The following is a 17,742-nucleotide window of genomic DNA, read 5'->3' as shown; positions in this document are numbered from 1 at the left end:
ATCATTAATTAAAAGAACCAAATCAAGTGAAACAGTCTACAAAAATAATGACATTAACAAAACTAATTGTGATAAGGGGCTCTACATTCAGGCTGAAAATATTCCTTTATGTTTGCTAAACAAAGGCTATCCCTGCCCAGTTGCAGTGTTTACACATTAAAACCAATACCTGTGTTGTGCTGAGCCATAGTGTCTTGTGATCCTTTTTTAGTGACAACCAAGAAGAAATCCAGGATTCTACAGTACTGTTTATCCTCCATCGATTTCCTCTATAACACATGGAATAACCGACCATTCACCCACTGGTATTTTGGGTTGACAACCTGTTATCAAACTACACCATTATAAGGCATTAGTTGCCCTTTGTGACTCTTTCTTTAAATTACATTGCATTATTATTTTTATATTTTATTTTTGAGATTATAACATGTTTTTATCATTATTCACTTCCCATTCCTCCTCCCTCTAATACTTCCAATATGCTCACCCTATAATGTCTTTCAATTTAGTGAACTCTTATTTCAGTAAATGTTGTTACATGTATGAGAGTTTCAAGGTCTCAAATGAGTCTTAGTTTTCTCGGAAGATTTAGAGCTAGGAATAACAGAAGAGACATAACATGCCACTTTTGTATTCTTAGGTCTGGAGTACCTCACTCAGTAGGATACTTTTTCATGCCTGCAGTTTATCTACAAATGTCATGATTTCCTTTTTTCATTATCATGGAATGTTATTACAACGTGTGTATTACCACTATTTCATTGTCCATTACATAGCTATAGAACATTTAATTTGTTTCCTTTTCCTAGCTGTCGTGAATACAGTAGCAATCAACATGGATGAGAAAGTATCTGTGAAATAGAATTTGAAGTCATTTAGGCATATTACAAGGTTAAGTACAGCTGAGTCACACAGTACATATTTACTTTTAGAAAAGTCAGAATGCTCCACACTGTTTTCCAGATTTGATATACATTTATTACAATCTAAACAAATGTTGTCTTTGGGCTCATCTCTCTGTGTCTGCCCCCCTCTCTCTGTGTGTGTATGGGTGTCTCTCCTTCTCTGTGTGTATGTGTGTTTTGTGTTATCTCATAAAATTATTATTTACCTGTCCCAGCCCCATTTTTACTGGACTGCCTCTTTACTGATACTCTGTGTTAAACTAGTCATGTGTTGTGGATATTCATTCACATGCAACATATTTGTTTATACCTGGCATAATCTAGCCTTTAGCTGTCTGGCAGAAGTTATGGAAGACAACTGGACTCCTGTAATAGTAAATTTGTTTTCTTAACAAGGGGCCACTGATAGTTTGGGGTTGGAAAAACATTAGGTAGCCCACTCCCTTCTACGTGAAAAGGACTTGTTGTGCACAGCAGGCCTTTACAAGATTATGTTGAAGAGTTTAGACATGAGAGAGAAGCTTTTTCAGAATATATTACATATGTGGGAAATTGTCAACAATCAGTTTTCAAATAAAGCATGTTACTAGAGACATTCCTGACAATCCACTTTTTTGAAAAATGAAAAAGAAATACTTCTGGAGTATGGAATGAAATATGCAGTACTGAGACATTCTGTGTATTCAGGTCCATAGACCTGGATCTCTGAGGCCCATAGAGCCTTCCATGAAATCCTTCCACCCTGTCCCAAGATCCAATCATCAGTTTAGTGACACTCACAGAGTGTTTGTGTTCTCCAAATTCTAGAAATATAGAAAAAACAGTAGAAGGGACACTAGTTCTCATTCTTTCTTCCAATGATTTTGTTTTCTGTTACCAGTGTGTAAGAATGTGTGGACTATCCCCTTTGTAATCTAATTACAGAATGGTGATATATTTCTGTTTTTCGACCTGCCAAAACACATGGATGATTCAATGACTTCTGTTTTGTAAGAATCAGTTCTGTTTTTCTTAGCTTCATGCCCAGTATCAAGATGAAAAGAGGTGCTCACCTGAGAGACTTATTTGCTTGGAACCCTTTGCCAATTCTCAGGCATTGGGCACAGATACATTTTAATACATTTGTTATACTTTCCAATAAGAGGTTTGTTTTATATTTTCAGAAGGGATAAAGTCATTTGGACATGATTGTTTCATTTTGTTGTTTTCAATAGTGCACTGTTCAGAACTTTGCAGATTTATATAAGCAGTCCTCAGTTTTAATAATGATATTAGGAATTTTGTTATACATTCTCAATATATGTTTTTATAAAGAAATGTATTTAAGTATAGTCTCAGAATATAAACTTTCTATCAACTATTTCTTTAGCATATCTCAAAGTCACAAATATCTAAATTTTATGAAAGTTCACCTCTGTCCTACCTCTCTCTCTCTCTCTTTCTCTCTGCTTCACGTGGCAATGAAGAAATGCAAGTTTCAATTTCCTAAAACATGTTTCATTTATCGTGTATCCAAGACTTTAAATCTCCCACGATCTTTTCTGCAAAATATTTTCCAGCTTTGCCTCTTAAATGTAGCTATCTGGCATTGTCCTGGATGTAGGTCAATGTATTTGGAATATGACTCGGGAGTTTCTGATTGCCCATATTCATGTTTTCCCCAATAATAAGCATGTTGTAGGCAGTAATTTTTTTTACTCAAATGCTTATCACAATCATTCACAAAGAATACCCATTAGATTGCATTTGTAGTTCCTGATTATTTACCCAGATTTTGTATTTCCAGAATTCCCTCAGTTAGTGTTTTCTTTATTGTCTCTGTTTCAGTTTTCAATTCTTGAACTGTTTGAATTATTTCCTTCACTGTTTTGTCTGTTTTTTCTTGTCCTTCCTTGCTTTCTTTAAAAGATTTGTTTATATCTTCCTTTCTTGGCTTGTCTTTTCCTCCATTTTTTCCTTTTTTTCCATTTCTTTAAGGGATTTCCTCATTTCCTGTTTGAGGGGCCTCTATCATATTCATAAAGTTGTTTTTAAGTTCTGTCTCTTCTGCTTCATCTGCGTTGGGATGTTCATGTCTTCCTGATATAGACTCCCTAGACCCTGGTGGTGTCATATTGGTTTTTCTGTTGTTGAATATGTTCTTCTACTGTCATCTTCCAGTGGGTGTAGGTGGTGACTCTCCCTCTCCTGATGGCTGCAGGTCCAATGCTCTCTCTTCTCCTCTCCCTGTGGGTGCAGGTTCAAGGCTCCAATGGCAGATGCTAGATGGTTTGGTCAGCCCCCAAGTCTCTGGGTGATTCAATAGGCCTCAATTCAGGGTACTACAAAGTAGGAAGGTGGACAGGAAAAGGCCCATCACTCAACTCTCTTGGTAGGTGAAGGTCCAATGTGGGAGTTATGCAGGAGAAGGCTTGGCACAAACCTCTCCTAGTGGGTATAGTTTCAAGATTCCCATGGTGTCATATGGTAGATGGTTCAGTCTGCCCCCAGATCTCTGGCGATTTGGTAGTCAGGATGAGACTGCAGGCCTCAATTCAATGTACTCCAGTAGGGGAAGGTGCGCAGAAGAAGGCCAGGTACTCACATCTCCCACTGGGTATAGGTCCAAGGGGGGGTGGCAGACAGGAGAAGGCCTGATACTCACCTCTCCTGGGTAAACCCACATAAACAGTTGACCTAATCAGGTAGAAATTCAATGACCAAAGTCTGACAACTGGGAAACCAGCATAGGTCCAAAGCAGGCCATCTGAACATGGGTGTCACTTGGGAGGCCTGGGCAGTCTATGCAGACTCTGGCAATGGAACCAGTATTATCTCTAGTCTACAAATGATCTTTGGGGGTCCATTCTCTCTGGAGTGATACTCTCTCAACCTAGGTACATGGGGGAAGGGCCTAGGTCCTGACCCAAATGATGTGTCAGACGTTGGTGAACCCTCATCGGGGGCCTCTTCCTAACTAGGGAGTAGATGGGGGGGTGAGGTAGGGGGTTGCTGGGGAAAATGGGAGGACAGGAGGGAGAGGTAACTGGGATTGGTATGTAAAATTATATTGATTTTAATTTAAATATAATTTATGTAAAAAGGAAAAATAGGAACAATTTAAATTAAAAAATAATACCAACCAGAAGTATGATTCTTAATAATTTTAAGTAAACAGTTTTTTTTACTATTTCAAATTAATATTTGTAACATTCTACATTACAAAAGAGATTTGCTTTCTGTTTAATGGTTTAAACATCACCAGAATGAGTCAACCGTGATTCAGTAAACCAACATTCTTTCATTTCCAGTTGAGTGACAAATCATCTCAAGAGTACCCCACCTCAAGCAGTGCTTTTAGCTTAGGATTCCTATATAATCAATTTCCATTATCTTCATCCCTTCAGGTAGGTTTCAAATCAGAAGAGATTAGTTTTATTATTTTCTCCTTCCATCCCCTTTCCTCTTCTGTATGGCAGGAATATGCCCTGGACATTCCCACTGTCATTGCTAGAGTAAAAGCGTAAGCATTCTCTGTTAACTACTTCACCACTATATCTCACAGCCCTAATAGCTAATGGTTAATCAAGTTTACCTCTCCTCTCCACCTCTTTGTAAATCCTAGAATAAAGCAGTCACTCGTAGATGCTTACTCTAAATGAAGTCCTATGCCAATGTCCAAGTTCTTAGACCTTAACATGATCAGTTCATCTAAAGCTTCTTCAGCTTTCATTCTTAAATACATAGATCCATGTAACAACTGGAAATGATGCTACCGTTTTGCGGAAAATGACTCTAAAATTTTTTATTAGTGTTATTCATTCTCCTCCAAAATGTTTATGGTTGATAATATTTTTCTTTTGTGCTTATCAAGATCCTCCTTGATATCTTTTGACAACTGTCTTTTATATATTTTCATTATACAGTGTATTTATAAGTTACCACATTAGTATCTATATTTTTACCCCATTTTGTTGCAAAAGAGACTTAAACTGTTTTTAAAACATGTTGAAACTTAAAGTACAAAGTTGACTCAACCAAGAGAGTCTGAAAAGTAAATATTCTTTATTTTCATTTGAGTGACAAATCACCTCAGATTACCCAACCTCAACACTTCCCTGTGTCTTTGGCTTCCTGTTCAGTTCCAGGCAATTGCCTCTTCTGTTCATGTTGAGGTCAAGTTAAGACAGGTTTTAAATATTTCCTTCTTACTTCATCTTAATCATCTCTCTGGCATTAATGTGCCAGGAAATTCCCTGTGTTGTTGCTTGAGTATAAGCATATGCACAATTTTACTTAAGGATTTGGTTTTCTGAAAGACTTTATAGAACACTAAAACTATTCATTCATTACAATTCACTTATTTCTATTTATACTCACAAAACACTCATGCTAGTTCATCAAATATTTAGTATTTTGAATGTGAAAACACTTAATTTTAAATGAAATCCTGAATAATTACAGAGAGAGGAGGGATGGTTCAGAAGGAGGAAAGATAGGGAGTAAATGATGGAATTATAATACAATATCTTAAAATTAAAGATTTCACAATTAAAAATTAATGTCTGTTATAATCTTCTGTCCACTTATTTAGAACAGTATGAAATCCATTTCTTTCAAATTCCCTTGAGTTAATTTTATATTAATCTTATGTGTTAATAGCTTTAAGGAAGGAATTTTAATCTTGTATTCAGGATTCAACCAAGAGTAGTAACTGTGAATCCCATGGTCACAGAGAAAAATCTCCCAGGGTATTCAGGTATGAGACCCTTATCTATGGACATATTGTATTCTGAGAGCCTTCTCTCACTCTAATGACAGGCATTATACTAAGGTTTAGCTAGAAGGAGAAAAGCCCATGCAATACCTTTCATGGCAATTACAACTTTATACACATAAAGCTATTTGTCCTTTATTTTGCATGTTTTGTTCTTAGCTTCACACATCCTACACTGAAAACAATGTACTTCTCCAAACTTTCGGCTATTTCTTCATGTCTCTGTATTTTTCTTTACTGAAAATTCATTTGGTAGTAACCAGATTTATGAACCATAGCTTTCAGGAAGGGGGCTGTTGGGAGTTACTCAAATGAAACTATCTATGTGTGGAAATAAGACATGTAATGAAAAATAAAAATAAATAGTCCTCAACAAACAGACAAATAATGTAGTAATAATCAGCTGATTCAAATGAATCATAGACAGGTAACATATGATCCTGACTGTAAAATATATGAAGTTCAGTGTTCTGATATATTAGAAACAAAATCCCAACTAAAATGCCAAATATTTAACTGTGCTCTTTATATATGATGTGATGTTTTCATACATTTTATTTTTTTCAGTTGTTATCAACTTACATTATTATCACTCTTCCTTTCCTTCCTCCAGCCCCTTCTGCCTACCCTCCCTTAAACACCTTCTATGTACCCATCAACTAAAAAATGTAGCTTTTTGTTTGATTATTAATGATACATACTTATGTATATGGATGTACAAACACAAACAACCATATAAGTACCATTTTCTTCTTTGAGTGTATATGGTTTCAGGGTTTAATATTCTGCATTGAACAAAAAGTCACAAGTGCCACTCTTTGGGGGTGAGGTTGATTCTCCTTCTCCCTGCACTTATTTGATTTCTCTAGGTGGTACACTACACAGTTTTCCCATTTCCATGTTAACATCTTCATTGATATTGCCATTTTCTACCATGATGGTTCAATCATTTCTAGGAGAGAAATTTTCACAGTATAATTCCTAGTATTCTGGCTTTTAATTTTTCCTGCTCACTCTTCAGAGTTATTCTTTAGTCTCTAGATGCAAAAGCTGAGATAGAGATTTATCCACTGGGACCTGGCTCCATTGGTCTGTTGTTCTCTGCCTTGTGTCTAGTCATAGATTTCTGTGATGGTTTCCATTTGATATAAACAGAAGCTCTTACATCTTGAAGAGGTTCTACCTATACTCATCTGTGGTTATAAAGGAAAGATGTAGAATATAGGAAGGAACTGTACTATTTTAGCAAACTTGAAATAGTAGATGCTTTTCTAAAATCCATAAATTCATTAAACCTCACAAGGTTTCCAATACTAGGAATGATTGAGTCCTATCATACAAATGTTTGTTGCTACAAGCACATGAGTGCCGCTTTTTCTACCTTTTTGCTTATCTTGCCAGGTTTCTTCTTTTTTTGTTGTTTTTTCCTTTTTTTTAATTTTTTTTAAAATTTATTTTTCAGTTTAAATATAGATAAGAAACAAGGTTGCTTCACAAGTCAGTTCCAGATCCCTCTCCCTTTCCCTCCCCTCCTCCCATGCCCTCCCCCCAACACCCCCATTATCCCCTCATTTCCCCAGGGAGGGTGAGGCCCTCCATGGGGGTGTCCATAGTCAGTCATTTCATATAGGGCAGGGCCTAGACCCTTCCCCAAGAGTTCAGGGTGAGAGTGCACCTCACATTGTTGGATGGGAGTCCAAAGTCCCTGTGTATACTCGGGATGGGTACTGATCTGCTGCCCAAGGCTCAATAGATTACCTAGGCCTCCTCACTGACACTCACATTCAGGGGGTCTTGATCAGTCCCATGCTGGATTCCCAGGCTGATGCCTGGGATTCAAGAGTTAACCTTTGTCAGGTCAACTGTTTCTGGGGGTTAAACCAGCCCAGTCATAATCCCTTTGGTCATCAGTCCTCCCTCTCTGTTACTGGCTTTCTTGAGTCCAGCTCAGTACTTAAATGAGGGAGTCTGCCTCTTCTTCGATCAGCCACTAAATGAAGTTTCTGTTTCCCAGACTCTCTGGCCATGGGATTGTAGGTTGGCACTCCCCAGATCTATGTCTAAAATCCATATATGAGAGAGAACATGCCATGTTTCTCTTTTTGTGACTGGGTTACCTCACTCAGGATGGTTTCTCCTAGTGTCATCCATTTGCCTGCGAATCTCAGGATTCCATTGTTTTTTTCTGCTGAATAGTACTCCATTGTGTAAATGTACCACATTTTCTCTATCCACTCTTCAGTTGAGGGACATCTAGGTTGCTTCCAAGTTGTGGCTATTACAAATAATGCTGCTATGAACATAGTGGAACAGACATCTTTGTGGTATGAATGGGCATCTTTTGGATATATGCCTGTGGAGTTGCTGGGTCTTGTGCTTGGTTTATTCCCATTTTTCTGAGGAATCTCCATACTGATTTCCAAAGTGGCTGAACCAGTTGGCACTCCCACCAGCAATCTAGGAGTGTCCCCCTTTCATCACATCCTCTCCAGAATAAATTGTCCTTGGTGTTTTGATTTTAGCCATTCTGACAGGAGTGAGATGGTATCTCAGAGTTGTTTTGATTTGCATTTCCCGGATGGCTTAGGATGTTGAGCACTTTCTCAAGTGCCTCTCAACCGTTTTAGACTGCTCTATTGAAAAGTCTCTATTTAGTTCTGCAGCCCACTTATTAATTGGATCATTTGATGTTTTGGAGACTTGCTTCTTGAGTTCTTTGTAAATTTTGGAGATCGACCCTCTGTCAGATGTGGGATTAGTGAATATTTTTTCCCATTCTGTGGGCTGCCTTTTAGTCTTGCTGACTGTGTCCTTTGCCTTACAGAAGCTTCTCAGTTTCAGTAAGTCCCATTTATTAATTGTTGATCTCACTGTCGGTGCTAATGGTGTTATGTTCAGGAAGCTGTCTCCTGTACCAATTCTTTCAAGGGTACCACCCACTTTCTCTTCTAAGAGGTTCAGTGTGGCTGGATTTATGTTGAGGCATTTGATCCATTTGGACTTAAGTTTTGTGCATGGCGATAAACATGGATTAATCTGCATTCTTCTACATGCCAGCCTCCAGTTATGCCAGCACCATTTGTTGAAGATGCTTTCTTTATTCCATTGTATATTTTTAGCTTCTTTGTCAAGATCAGATGTTCGTATGTGTGTGGGTTAATACCCGGGTTTTCAATTCGATTCCATTGGTCTACCTGTCTATTTTTGTGCCAATACCAAGCTGTTTTCAGGACTATAGCTCTATAATAGAGCTTGAGGTCAGGGATGGTGATGCCTCCGGACGTTGCCTTGTTGAGCAGGGTTGTTTTGGATATCCTGGGTCTTTTGCCAGGTATCTTCTTTTTTTGTTTTTTGCTTTTGTTTTGTTGAGACAAGGTTTCTCTGTATTATTTTGGAGGCTGTCCTGGAACTCGTTCGGTAGACCAGGCTGGCCTTGAACTCACAGAGATCCACCTGCCTCTGCCTCATGAGTGATGGGATTAAAGGCGTGCACCACCAATGCCCGGCCTTATCTTGCCAGGTTTCTAATTGCCATTGTTCACAGTTGTTTCATCTGTTTAGGACTGTTTTATTTCCCTCTCTTGGCATCCTAAAAAGTTATTGATCCAGGGAAGTGGAATCACAGGAAAGAAACTTAGAAGCACAGATACAGTTAGAATTAGCTAACCACTGTGGCCTAAATATGCAGTAACTTTAGCCATAGGGGCATAACCTCAACCTGTGAAATGTAACCAAGCACAGAATTGAGAATTTGTAGGGTTTTAGCAGTCACATTGACAATCTGACAAATCATTCCAAAGGAGCTGGGGTTGGTATGTAAAATGAAAAATAAAAAATTTAAATAAAAACAACGATAAAAACAACCATATAATTATTAATGCAAAGACTCAAAAAATTCCTATGGAAAGTAACATGTCACAAATGTTAAATATGAAGTTCAGCATTGCATTATATTAGAAACCTTATTCCAACACAAAAGTAAGTTATTTATGTTCTTTTCATATCACGTTCTACTTTATTTCATTTTTTACTTACATAAAAATATAATTACTTTGTTCCCCTTCCCTCTCCTAACTGCAAATTCTCTTGTCTACCAACTTATTCCCTCTCAAATTAATGATCTTTTCCCTAACTACTGTTGTTTCATAGATGATAATTCACTATATCCTACATGAAAATATACATATGACCTGGTGAGTCATTCTTGTGTATCTTGTTTGTCTATGAGTTTTCAGTTGGCCACTTAGTATTAGTTAACCAATTTGGCATTCATCCCTGGGAAACAGTAATACTCCACCTCCCTTCATTAGTTCTTAGTTGACTGTAGTTTTGTCTAAGTTTGGAAACCTATAAGATTGTCCCTTTTATGATAGCATAATTTAATTATTTTTGTTGTAATTTTTCATGACAGTCATATTTTTATATATCTTGGGTGCATCTTCCCTATTATTTTAAAAGAAAGTATCTCTCAAGAGACTTCCTCATCCTCTGCTTCTTATGATCTTTCAGTCCCCTTTTTGGTGATGGTTGTATCGCCATTGGTACATAGTTATGCTAGAAATATTTACATTGGATATGTGTACTCTATGATGTGCTGCTATCTCACTTTTGACAAACTGTGATTTTCTGTGATAATGACTGTTACAAAGAGAATTCTCTTCAAGAAAAGTTTAGAGCTACTGTTGAGAGCTTCTGGCAGCAATGGCTTTACCAGAGGCCACAAGAATACACTGCAGATGGTAATTTATACTTCATGTGTTGACACACTCTGATGGAGAAAACCTCATTAAGCAGGGCTTACTGGGCCATAGACTCTGAAAACTGGTTGCTTCTGTCTGTAATTTTTCTCTTGTTAATACATTTCCTCCCTAAAAATGACTGTGGGTATTTTGCCCACTGCCTGTGTGATTTCTGCTTTACTGTGTAAATTTGATGTATAGAAATAATACTATGGTATTTTTTTATTACTCAGATTGACATGGGAAAATTCTCAGATACAAAGACAGGTTTTTTTTATAGAATTAGCTGATTTTAGACTTTAGAGCAATTTCAAAACAGACTGGTTGCCCTTGACATGTTTCCAGGTATTTATTGCTGAATTAATGTAAGGCGTGAAACAACTTTGGTATGCATAGCCTCCTGCAGCAACTGACTTTCTGCACATACTCCTAACCACTCAAGGTCACCAAACAAGCATTTCATTGCTTAAATAATGAAATTCAATATCATTCTCTTAGAATGCTAACCACTCAGGGTTACATGTTTACTTTACTCACTATGCTTGGTCAGTGTGACCTGTCTAGTCTGAGAGAATCAGTGTGATTAGTATGGTTCTGTTTCTTATTGTTTACTGAAGAGGTTGCTGTGTGACCCTGAAAACATAACTAATGTCTTGTCCAGAGTTTGTTCTGTAAGATACAGGAGCCATGGGAATGTACAGCAGTGATAACTGGTGTTTAAAAAGTAGACCCTCTTTGAGAACCCACTTGACACAGCCATGGGGCTGTTGAATGGAGGCTGGATGAATGGCTGTTCTTTGTTAAAAAATAATCTCATTTTACATATCAATACCTCTTCCCTCACCCTCCCATTCTCCCATGCCACCCACTGGCCACCAAACCCATTCCCTACCCATGCTACAAGGACAGTGAGAATTTCCACTAGGGATCATTAATCTGCCACATCATTTGGGGGAGGGCCTAGGCCCTGGTTTGGATATCTGGGCTGGAATAGTATTCCTCCATAGGGAATGGGCACCCAAAGTCCATTGTGCACTAGGGATAAACACTGTCTCTTCTATTAGAGGTCTCATAAACTGCCAGGGCCTCCTAGCTGGCACCCACATTCAAGAAATGGAGGAAAAGACAAACCAAAAATCACAAGAAAATTCAAACAATGAACAGTTTGAAAGCTGAAATTGAGACATTAAAAAAATCAAAATATAAGGGAATGCTGGAAATAGAAAACCTGGGTAAATAATCAGGATCTACAGATGCAAGTATAACATCTGAGGCACGGATGATACACTAGGAGAAATATAGACCATCACGCTTAAAGTTAGAATTCAACAACAACACAAAAAAGGCAGAAACCCTACAAAGTCATATAAATTGAACAATGGGAACTTGCACTATTCCTGGGATGAGGAAGTAATAAAAAATAAAAATAAACAGTTCCTAAAATTCTGTGAGAATTAAGCTACACCATACCCAGCTAATAGAAGACTTTGAAAGAGAAAAGGCCATAGCATTAATGCTCAAATGAAGAAACTGGAGAATAGTCACACTAGAGAGTTAACAGCATAACTGAAAGCTCTAGAATGAAAAGAAACAAACTCACCCCTGAGAGGTGGATGCCAGGAAATAATCAAACTGAGGGTTGAAATCAATAAAGTAAAAACTACCAAAACAACACAAAGAATCAATGTAACAAAGAGTTAGTTCTTCAACAAAATCAACAATATAGACAAATCTTTATCCAACTTATCAAAAGGCAATGAGGGAACATGCAAATTAACAAAATCAAAATGAAAAGAAGGACGTAACAAAGGACAATGAAGAAGTTCAGAGAATCATCAGGTCATAAGTTAAAAACCTATATTCGACAAAATTCAAAAATTTAAAGGAAATGGACAATTTTCTACATAGGTATCACTTAAACAAATCTACTCAAAAGCAGATAAGCAACTGAAATAGAATCAGTAATCAAAAGTCTCCCAACTAAAAGAAGCATAGGCCCAGATGGTTTCAGATTAGAAGTTTACCATAAATTCAAAGAACAGGTGATACCAGTTATCCACAAAGTATTCCACACAATAGAATTAGAAGAGTCTTTGCCAAACATTTTTTACTAGGCTTCAATAAGCTTGGTACTGAAAGCACACAAAGGCACAACTAAGAAGAGACCTGTATAATGAGAAATTTAAAACTTTAAAGAAAGATATTAAAGAAGATAAAAGAAAATAGAAAGATCTCCCATGCTCTTCAATAGGTCTAATCAACATAGATTTTTTTACTGCATTAGCAATCTTGCCAAACACAATCTACAGATTCAATGCAGTCCCTATCAAAATCCCAGCACAATTCTTCACAGACCTTGAAAGAACAATGTTCCATTTTACATGGAAGAACAAAAGACCCAGGATAGCCAAAACAACCTTGTACAGTAACGAACTTCATGAGGCATCACCATCCCTGACTTCAAGTCAGGTGTTATAGAGCTATAGTCCTGAAAACAGCTTGGTATTGGCACAAAAATGGACAGATAGACCAATGGAATGCAAATAAAAAACCTTGATATTAACCCACAAACCTATGAACACCTAATTGTTGACAAAGAATCTAAAATTATACAATGGAATAAAAGAAATCATCTTCAACAAATGGTGCTAGCATAACTGGATGCTGGCATGTAAAAGTCTGCAGATCGATCCATATCTATACCAATCGCCATGCACAAAACTTAAGTCCAAATGAATTAAAAAGCTCACCATAAATCCAGCCACAATGAACCTCTTAGATGAGAAAGTGTGAGGTACCCTGGAACAAATTGGTACAGAAGACTGCATTCTGAACATAACATGAGTAGCACAGACACTGAGGTTGATAATTAATAAATGGGATCTCTTGAAACTGAAAAGTTTTTGTAAGTCAAAGGACACAGTCAACAAGACAAAATTGCAGCCCACAGAATGGGAAAAGATCTTCACCAATCCCACAACTGACAGAGGGCTGATGTCTAAAATATACAAGGAAGGCAAGAAGATAGTCAACAAACCACTTTAAAAAATACAATTATAGACTGGTGTACAGAACTAAATAGAGAATTCTCAATAGAGAAATCTAAAATGGCTTAAAGACAATTTAAAAGTGCTCTGCATTCTTAGCCATCAGGGAAATGCAAATCAAAACAATTCTGAGATACTATCTTGATCCTGTAAGAAAGGCTAAAATCAAAACATCAACTACAGTTTATACTGGAGAGGATGTGGAGAAAGGAGAAAACTCCTCCACTGCTTTTGGGAGTACAAACTTGTACAGCCAAGTTTGAAATCAGTATCATGATCTCTCAGGAAATTGGGTACCAGTCTACCACAAGATCCAGCAATTCCACTCTTAGGCATATACCCAAAAAATGCACATTCATACAATAAGGACATCTGTTCAACCACGTTCATAGCAGCATTTTTTGTAATAGCCAGAACCCGGAAGCAATCTGGATGCACCTTAACTGAAGGATGGAGAAAGAAAATGTGGCACATTTACACAATGGAGTACTACTCAGCAGAACAAGAAAAAATGGAATCTTGAAATTAGCAGAAAGTGGATCAAACTAGAAGAAACCATCCTTAGTTAGTTAACCCAGTCACAAAAATACAAATATGACATATACTCACTCATATATGAATTATAGAAATAGAGCAAAGTATTACCAGTCTATAATTCACTCTGCTAGAGAAGCTCGGAAACAATGAGGACCCAATGAGTGACTTACATGGTTCCCTAGAGAAAGGGAAAGGGACAAGATCTCCTCAGCTAATTGGGATCATTGGGGAAGGGGAGAAGGATTTAGGAGAAAGAGAAAGGGAGAAAGGGAGGGAAGAGGAAGACATGAGGGAGTAGGAAGACTGAGTCACGGGAAGATTACAGAACAAGAAAACAGATACCATAATAGAGGGTGCCATTTTAGTTTTAAAGAAAAATATGGAATGAGGGAAATGTCCACAGATGTACAAGAATAACCCCACCTAACAATGTAATCAATAGTGCAGAGGCTACCTTCAATGCCCTTCCCCGATAATGAGATTGATGACCACCTCATATGCTAAACTAGAACCTTCCTCCAGTAGTTGATGGAAGCAAAAGCAGAAACACACAGCTAAACACTGAGCCAAACACTTGGAATCCATTTGCAGAGAGGGAGGAGTAATGAGCAAAGTGGTCAAGACCAGGCTGGAGAAACCCACAGAAACAATTGTCCTGAACAAGTTGGAACTCATCGACCCCAGACTTATACCTGTGAAACCAGCATAGGACTGACCCAGACGCTCTTATCGTGGGTGTCATTTAGGAGTCCTGGGCAATCTATGGGTCCTCTGTCAGTGGATCTGTAGTTATCCTTAGTGTACGAATGGACTTTAGGAGCCCATTTCACATAGAGGGATAGTCTCTCAGCCTAGACTCACGAGGGAGGGCTTAGGCCCTGCTCCAAATGATATGACAGACTTTGAAGATCTCCCATGGATGGTCTCACCCTCCCTGGGAAGCAGAAAGAGGATGTGTTTAGGGTCTGGTTCAGAGCAAGGGAGGAGGAGCTAGATAGTGAACTGGGACTGACATGTAAAACAAGGTTGTTTCTAATTTAAATTTAAAAAGATTAAAATACTTAAAAAAATAAAGTACTGGTGTCCAAATGTGTGTATTATTTTAGAAATAATAAAAATACATTTTTTATTTAAAAAAGCAAGGAGTATGATGCTGGTGAATATTCATTGCAAAAGAATTTTTGACAAGCATGTGAGTCAAGAATATCACTCATTACAACATATTTACTTTGAGGGAAAATGAAGATCTGTAATCAAAAACTTCTGAATCATTTCCATAGTAAGGTAGAGCTACACACAGGGAAATCAGAGATTCATTTATTTAAGAGGTTATGCTGGAGAAAATTTTTTTGTCACTTAAAGATTAAAAGCTTGGATATTGGGGCAATGAAAAATTCTTTAAGGAAAACATCATTGAATGTATGCATTGTCTTTTGAGGGAGAGAGGCAGATGGAAAGATGTAAACCCTATAAATTTTTAGATATTTTGAACTTTAAGACATATTGAAGAAATGGTTTAAAGAAAATTCTAACCCTTGGATAAGATATAAAACATCATTTAAAACAGCACATATACTCAGAATGTATAAAGAAATCCCTAATAGAATTAATTAAAAATAAACTTTACAAATATTTTTCAGTGGATACAAATATGTACAGAAAATAATAAAATAAAATGGTCATGTTACAAGTCACATTATAAAATAAAACTCTGGTTAGATAACATAATAAATATATTGCAATGTTTCTATCAAATGGCTATGGGCTGGCAAAATTGTAAGAACTATGTTATTCTTACACAAATGTTTGGGAAATAGGAAATCATGCAACTGTATTCTTCTGTCAAGATTGATCCTGAGTATCAATTCAAGAAAAATTTTGGCACAGCTCTTGAGAAACTGTAGAAAGAAAATGATGTTTTGAGAAGGTCAGCAAACAGAAAAACATATCATTAGTCAGCAATTGGATTATAATGTGGATTCTCCTCTCATTCTTACTCAGTGAAAACATTAAACAAATGCACAAGAAACATTCAAATTGATTTCTCTTCTACTATGATTCTAGAATTGTAGATTTTGGGAAAATCACATATATAGAAATGTCACAAAAATTAACATTCGCTTTTGGGTTTGTCTCTAAGAAGCACTATGTGGTAATTAGGGGGTCCATGTCCTTGAAAATAAATACACAGAGTGTCTCAAGTTGCACAATTCATTCAACAAGTTACAACTATTTTCTTCTTTTTCAAAAGAGATAATTTGTCCCATATATACCCAGTAACACATTTTTACTAAAAAGTTTATCTTTGACAATTTCAACACATGTAAATAATTCTGTTCCCTCTTATCTTAGACTTCTCATATCTACATCCTAAGCTTCTCAAACCCCTCAACTTAATAAACCCCTTAGTTAGATTCAGATCTTTTGAGAATTTTGTGTGACCCAGTGAGCTTATCCAGGCTTGTGTACCCACTGCTTTGGAACTAAACCTTGGACCATAATGCCTTCATCATTGCATACATAAGTGAAAGAAAGGACTCCCCCTTAAGTGAAATGTATCAATGACCCATATTTTAGATGAAAAAAGTACAATCACACAGGTTAATTCTTCATCCATGGCTCCCAGCAGACAGTCTAATAGAGGTTAATTGCAGATTAACATGTCAGCTGTGAATTAAGATAAACAATTGACAAGTGTAAATTCACTAAGCTAAAATATTCTGTGGAGTTAAAGAAGCAAACAATTGAGTGAAGAGAAAGCCCATAGCAAGAGAAGTAATTTTAACATCTATACATGTGTCTAAGGATTAATATCCAAAATTTATAAAGAAGTCAAAATGCAGCTTTAAGATGTGTGACACATTCATAAAATTATCCTTGGAGCTCTATAGGAGAATTGAATGATAAAGAGATAGAGAATAAACATATCTCAGAAAAAAATCTGAATCTTTCTGAAAGTTCTTCATCACTAGTAGTTAGAAAAGCAAAAATCCAAACAATTTTGAGATTTAATGTAACCCCATTCATAATTTCAAAGGTCAATAAACAATAGAAAATGAAGAGTAGAGGTGATGTGGCAGAGATTTATTCTTGGTGGAATTCCAAACTTGTACAGTCACTACGGAAATCAGTGTAAAGAATTCTCTAAAAGCTAGAATATACATATGTGTGTGTATGCATGTATGTATGTATCATATGACATAGCTATGCCACTCCTTAACATATCCCCAAAGGACTGAACAACCTACTCCACAGATACTTGCTTGGCCGTATACATTGTTGCTCTACTCACAATACCGAGGAATTGAAAACAACCTAAGTGTTCTACAACTAATGTGTGTATAATGAAAATGTGGTGAACATAAAATATGGAACACTATTCAGCTGTAACGAAAAATAAAATCAAGGAAGTTGGACATAAAACATGAAACTATAAAACACCAAATTGAATGAGGTAACCAAGATATAGAACGACAAACATCACATGTTCTCTGTCATCTGAGACCCCCAGCACATTAACACACACACACACACACACACACACACACACACACAAACACACTTAGACCTTATCCATCATAAAAGAAATTTCTTTTTGCAACAAATGGAGACCATTAGAGAAAATCACAATCAACTAAAAATAGAGTTGTGGAGCCAAGTTCTAATGGATACATCTATAATACCGCTTCTATACCTACAGCTCAGGGATCATTACAGAAGGGAGAGAGTAAAGACTGTAAGATGCAGAGGATCAGATA

Source organism: Mesocricetus auratus, unplaced genomic scaffold (genome assembly GCF_017639785.1).
Source record: "Mesocricetus auratus isolate SY011 unplaced genomic scaffold, BCM_Maur_2.0 Super-Scaffold_100003, whole genome shotgun sequence".
NCBI classification, from domain to species: Eukaryota; Metazoa; Chordata; class Mammalia; order Rodentia; family Cricetidae; genus Mesocricetus; species Mesocricetus auratus.
This window is presented reverse-complemented; position numbering follows the sequence as displayed.